Raw genomic sequence first — 6701 nt, 5'->3', positions numbered from 1 at the left:
ATGCCAGTCAAGTATAATTTCTTATGTGTTGAACTGGAATGTTCTGGTGAGCACAGGTACCAGTAATACTACACTAAAGTACCAAGAAAGTAGATTTTTGCAATAAAATAACTGTAATATATCATACAGTTGTATTTTCCAATGAGAAAGGCCGAAATTAGATTTACAGTTTTTATTTTACTTTTAAAATGATTTACCTTAAACTGGTTTAAAGTGCACTTAATGCTAAGGTGTCACAGCTAAATCATACTCTGGACATAAGTTTCCACCATAAAAAGTGACAATTAAATAACTACACAAAACTTAGAGACCAAGACCATACACAAAACAGAAACTTCCACTAACACATCTAGATATCTTGAAAGTCACAGTAGGGCTTTTATTAACTGCCTTGAGGTTTAAAGTCAAATGAGAATACTTCAGAATGTAAAGAAAGAAATAAAATGCATATTTACACTTTGTAATGTTCATTGACCAGCATCAAATACACTATTACATTAGACTCTTTCACAGACTCTTTTACATTTAAAATAGTCTCAATTTTCAATAACAATTATAAAATGTTATATTGTTATTATGAGACATGAAACATTGTTTTGTTTGCCATATTTTGGATTATTTTATATGAAATTTTCTATGTTTTCAGCTTTTTAAACCCCCCAACAAAGGATGATTGGGTACTGCTAAGGTTCAAATCTGAATGCTTTTTATTTGTTTGCAGAAAATTTAAATTGCATTTTAACTTTTAATAACTTCTTTAACGATTCTTTGATTTCCTGTGTCTGAAGACCATAGATTATTGGATTTAAAGTCAAAGGCATGACAGTGGCCAAAGATAGACTTACAGTCCTTGCATTTGGAAGTATTGTACTCCCAAAGGTAAAGATAAATAGTGCAGGGAGGAAATAAATTGCCACTAATGAAAGGTGACTTGTGCAGGTTTTTAAAGCCTTTAGTCTTTCCCTACATGTAACAGTTTTTGACAAAGAATAACCAATACAGCAGTAACTTCCCACGATAAATGCCAGTGGAACCCAAAGAACAAGAACTGGTGCCAAATGAGCAATTACACGATTTGGAGTAAGATCATTGCAGCCAAGCTGATACACAGGTCCATGATCACAGAAAAAGCTCTGAATAACCACAGAGTCACAGAAAGAAAGTCTTGTGAGAAGACCAACTGCAGTGAGTATGATAGTAATTGCAAGAAGCCAGAAAAAAGCAATCAAAGATAAAATGAGCTTGTGGCTGATTCTCATTTGGTAGTGCAGCGGGTACATGATAGCCATGACTCTGTCAAAGGACAACACAACCAGATTAAAAGCCTGAGCTGCAAAAAAGGTCAAGCAGAAAAACATGAATGCCAAGCAGTCATTGTAGGAGATATGGTGATGGTTAAACAGAAAAATGTCAACAAGCTTTGGCATCAAAGCAGAGCTACTTAACAGGTCTGTAAATGCAAAGTTCACAACTCCAATATGTTTTGGACCTCTCAATGTATGATCCAAAATTATGACAATCATCAGTAGTGTGTTTCCCACCACTGAAAAAATGTAAATAAAGCACAGAAAGACAAAGTAATACCTAATATTAGCTATGCCATTAAATGCACTTATTATGAAATATGCAGGTTTCACAAATGTGATGTTTTTCCCAACAGCTGAATTAAAAAATTCCATTTGAATAATTTTTTTTTTAATGTTGAAGGTTAAAGTTAATGTCCTTTATTTTATGTTTCAGCAAACCTTCTTTAGTTAAGACTGGCTCCAAATGGAAGCAGAGCACGTTTGTGTTCTGTCCCTTATAGTCACTTTGCATTCCCCTATGACATCAAACCATATGGTTACAGCTTTGTGCAGACAATTTAACTAATAGGAATATTACATAATGGTTAATATTTTCTGACTGCCATCTTACTATCCCGAATTTTTTTCCGAATGCTGGTCAACCTCAGACTGACAATACAACTCAAAATCATGTTGTTTTGGATTAATTAAAAAGCTGGAAAGGGTACTTTGTGAAAATGTGTGCCCTTTTTCTACTCCTGACATTAATCTAAGATTATCAAATACCGGCTTTGCTGTCCTGCCAAGCTTGCTGTTGGGCACTGTTATTTTGTGTCAATAAGCTCGTAAGTAGCAAATTTAGTTAATAGAAGTCAGTCAATAATGGTAAACGCTAACATGTGTTAAGACTCATCAAAGGTAATGTATTTTTTCATGAAACAGAAGAGGATGGATGGCTGGAATGGAATGAAAAGATAGATAGATGTTGTGCACTGCCTTGGAAGTTTGGAGTGGAGCAGATGTTGTGATGGGCCAACTCACAGTTTTTTTTCCTCCAGAAGTCAACCACCATCTCTTTTATTAATCTAAGCTTACCAAATACCGGCTTTGCTGTCCTGCCAAGCTTGCTGTTGGGCACTGTTACCTGTGTCAATAAGCTCGTAGGTAATGTTGTGTTAAAGCAGGTGTAATTGGTCTTCACCCATGATGTTGTGATGGGCCAACTCACCATCTATTTTGTCTTGCTGACATTCAGAAAGAGGTGTTTCTTTCGGACCATTCTACAGTTGCCCTCACCAGATCCCTGTACTCAGACTCCTGCCCCCCCCCCCCCCCCCCCCCTTAATGCACCCAACCACTGCAGTGTCATCAGAAGTGTACAAGGTAAAGAGGAATGGAGATGTAGACCGTGTCATGTGGTGCCCCAATATTACTAACCAGCACATCAGGAAGGGTGCCCCCCAGAGTTACAAACTGAGGCCTCTCTGACAGATAGTCAGCAAATCAGGAGACAGTAGAAGTTGTGATATCCATCCCGAGAAGCTTCTCACTTAGCAGAAATGGCTGGATTGTTATTTACTTTGCTTTTGTTTCCTTGTCGTTTGTTACTGGAAGACTGACTATGATTCTATTACCAGCAAATTACATATTACAGTATGTCAGCTAACACACTTGCTCTTGTGGAGACTGGGGAGATTTTCTTTTCCACCCCTTAAAGAGCACCCAGTGTGCACATTGCCCGACTAATATTACACCAGACCAGTAGAGATAAAAAACAAACCCAGAATTTAAAAAAACATCAGTTTTAAAAGGCGGCTCTACAACCATGTGCAGTCCGTCCTCCAGCTGACTACTATGTTTGCTGCACAACTTGCTTGAGGTCTTCTAAAATCACTTCTTGAGTCTCTGCTGTAAGGACATAACCACAGTGTGTGTGAATGGCTACTCAATCATCTCAGGCTCTTCACCTTCACAGTTGCTCCTCAGTGCAAATGAGAGAAAAACAGCACCTGCTAGTGATGTGTGGATCAATCCTGAAATATCGATTCCTCTGATACCAATCATTTATGTTCTAGAATCAATTCTTACATTAAAATATCGATATTTTAGTAATTTAGGGTAAATTTGTAGTTTATCATTAACAGGAACACAGTGGAAAGAAACTATAACATTCGGATTGTCTACATTCAAATTCAGAGGCTGCTTCCACCTGAGGACCCGGCCTTCGCGGTCTAAAGAAAGCCGGGTAGTACGGCACGAGCTCCCTCCTTGGAGTGAAATGCTGCCGTCTGCTCCTTGCTATCTAAAATATAACCGGGCGCTGACGTAAACTCTCGACCGTCTCACACTTCTGTTTAATCAGTTTTCTGTTTGTGTGAAAACCCCGAAGGAACCCACCCAAGGGATTAAAAAAGTTACATTTAATTTAATCTAATCTAATAACTTTAATCTCAGCCAAACCGATTGACCCACGAACAAATAAAACACTGAAAAAGCCAAACAACATTTTTAAGTTATCAAAGGGACTTATATATCATGTTTAACCTGAGTAGCGAAAGACAGCGGTGGGTTTGAAAAGGATTAGCCAGGAGTCCGGTGTTCTCACTGGCTCTAGTGAGCCTTGAACCCCCACTCGCTATCGAGCTAGTGAGACGTCTGTTACCCACGTCGGAGCGCAAAACGTCGGAGCGCTTTTGAAAATATGTGGTGTCTTGATAAACCCTAGCAGATATTTGAAGTTTACACAGCTGACACATTTTTATCATATTTTAACATATGTTCACCTGAAAATATGTTAAACGTTTATTTTGTGACCCAAAAAGAATAATAAGAGTAATATTAACACTAACTAGCTGCCACCATTATTGACTACTGCGCTGGGCTGCGCTACGAATTCTGGGACACAGCTTCTTCTTCTTCGGGGTTTAATGGCAGCTGGCATCCTTGTACATGCAGTGCTGCCATCTTCTGTTTCAGTCCATTATTACACTCTTAAATCCTACTACTTATTCCTGCGTCTTTTGGGATCTTACAAAGCTTCAAACGACACGTCAACTATTAAATTAGTTGTCGACAATTTTAATAGTCGACGTAATCGTGACTAGGGCTGGGCAAAACGATTATTTTCCTAATCGATGAATCTAGCGATTAATTTTTCGATGCATCGATTAATCTAATGATTAATTTTTCAATCCGATTCGATTTTGATTTGATTCGATTATCGATTATTTCCATATTTTTTGACTTGTATAGCAATTTCACATTTACTAATTTATGTATATCAATGAAAAACACAAATTTCTTCATTTGAAGACCTTTTAATAAAAAAAATTGCAAAATAAAATTGTAGAGGTCATACAATCAATAGCATTTAACAAGAAATGAAATGTGCAAACATATAAAATTAAGGAAAAGTTAACAAAACATTTCAAATAAATAGCAACAATGGTGTCTTTAAACAAACAAAATGTAACATTCACTTTGCTTTCTCCCAAAAAGTGCTCTTCATTCACAAAACAAAATCCACAATAACATTGTAGTACAATCTTCTGTTTTTAACAAAAAATTAAATGTTGTGCAGAACAAATATGAACAAAGGAAATCATAGCAAAAAATTAATAAAATATAAACAGCAGCAATGGCATCTTTGAACAAATACAACGTAACATTCACTTTGCTCTCTGCAAAAAAAGTGCTCTTTGTTAACAAAATATCCATTTTGCTGCCTTCTCTCCTATTTGTGTGTGTGTTTGTGTGTGTGTGTGTTCAATCATGTTCATCACATGAAGTAGTTATGCATTGGAGTGGAGAAATGTTAGCATTTCTACATGCTCAGCAGTCAGGCTTGCCCTTTTTTTGGTGACAATGTTTCCAGCAACTGAAAAAAGCCTTTCAGATGGTGTTGATGTGGCAGGTACAGCCAAATATGATTTGGCTAAATTAGCCAGTGTGGGGAATCTTGTTGCATTATTCTTCCACCATGTAAGGGGGTCATTATCCCTTGGAATAGGGGCTTCCCCAAAATACAGCAGTGCTTCTTTCCTCACCGCCTCATTTTCTCCATCCCCACCCTGGTCAGTGTTTTCATTACAATCTTCCTCCTCAGAATCTGTACCCAACAAAGTGTCCAACACAGACCTCTTCTTTGTTGGGGGACTTGCTGAGGCTTCCTGTCCCACATGTTCCTGCTGTAACTGTGATCTCTGCTCCCGTTTGAGATCAAGTGCCTCCCTCTGTACTGTTACTTGCAGTTTCAGAGCATCTTCTGGAGAAAGGAATTTCAGTTTACGAAAACGTGGATCAAGGGCAGCAGCAATGAGTGACACATTTTTTCCATCTGCTTGAAATGCAGATACCTCTGGCTGCCACCTATACAAGATTTCCTCTTCTGCACAGTTCTGGAAAGAGTTCACTGCAGCAGAATCAAATGATTTGTTTTTGGTGGATTTCAGGAGACCTTTCAGCAGGGGGGGAAGAACAGAGACTGTGACATAAGACTGTCCACTAAGAACATTAGTGGCTTGCTCATAAGGCTTGAGCACCTCCTTCAATTCATCCAGAAGAATCCACTGATCACTTTTCAGATCTAGGTACTGTTTCCCACGCTGTGTGACTTTTGGATCTGAAAGCGTCGCAACCACTGGCCATCTCTGTTCCAACAGACGTTCAATCATGTAGTATGAACTGTTCCATCTGACAGCGACATCCTGGATTAGTTTATGCTCAGCTGTACCCATCTGCTTTTGCTTCTGCTTAAGTTTGGTGCAAGCTGGCTCACTTTTCCTGATGTGCTTTACAAGGCCCCGTGCAGCTGATAGTGCCTTATCAATCTTGGGGTCTTTCAGTGCATGGTTTACAACCAGTTGCAGTGTATGCCCGGCACACCGATAGGACACCACTCCAAACTTCTCTTTCAGGATGTGGAGAGCTGCAACTATGTTACTTGCATTATCATGCACAACGGCAAGGACATTATGCAAGGAAATGTGGAATTTCTCTGCCACCTTCTCCACCCAGGAGGCAAGGTTTTCTGCAGTGTGGTGCTCTTCAACTGGCAGTGTTGCTAAATTGAAGGAGAGAAGATCCCAATTGTCATTAATGAAATGACAAGTTACCCCTAAGTAGGACTCTGTGACCAGACTTGTCCAAGCATCAGTGGTAAGGGAGATTTTGGATGTGGCCTTTTTTAGTTCATTCCTTAGTTTCTCAACTGAAGTTTCATACTTTCTCTCCATCATGCTTGTAAAATGACGCCTAGACGGCAGAGTGTATCCCGGTTGGAAAGTGGTCAGCATTTCTTTGAATCCCTCACCCTCAACCACAGCAAGTGGTCTCATGTCTTTTAAAATCATAGTTAAGACGCTCTCGGTAAGTACAGCCGCCTCCTGGGGGGTGCATGGTGTACTTCTTCTCTGA

At 39.0% G+C, this 6701-nt stretch overlaps 1 pseudogene; it reads right to left on the bottom strand.

Annotated features, from left to right (window-relative positions):
- Positions 1 to 952: 952 nt before the first annotated feature.
- LOC113031271 (olfactory receptor 1500-like) lies at positions 953 to 1679 on the bottom strand (annotated as a pseudogene).
- Between the last annotated feature and the right edge of the window lie 5022 nt (positions 1680 to 6701).

This window comes from Astatotilapia calliptera, chromosome 10 (genome assembly GCF_900246225.1).
Source record: "Astatotilapia calliptera chromosome 10, fAstCal1.2, whole genome shotgun sequence".
NCBI lineage: Eukaryota > Metazoa > Chordata > Actinopteri > Cichliformes > Cichlidae > Astatotilapia > Astatotilapia calliptera.
This window is presented reverse-complemented; position numbering and strand designations above follow the sequence as displayed.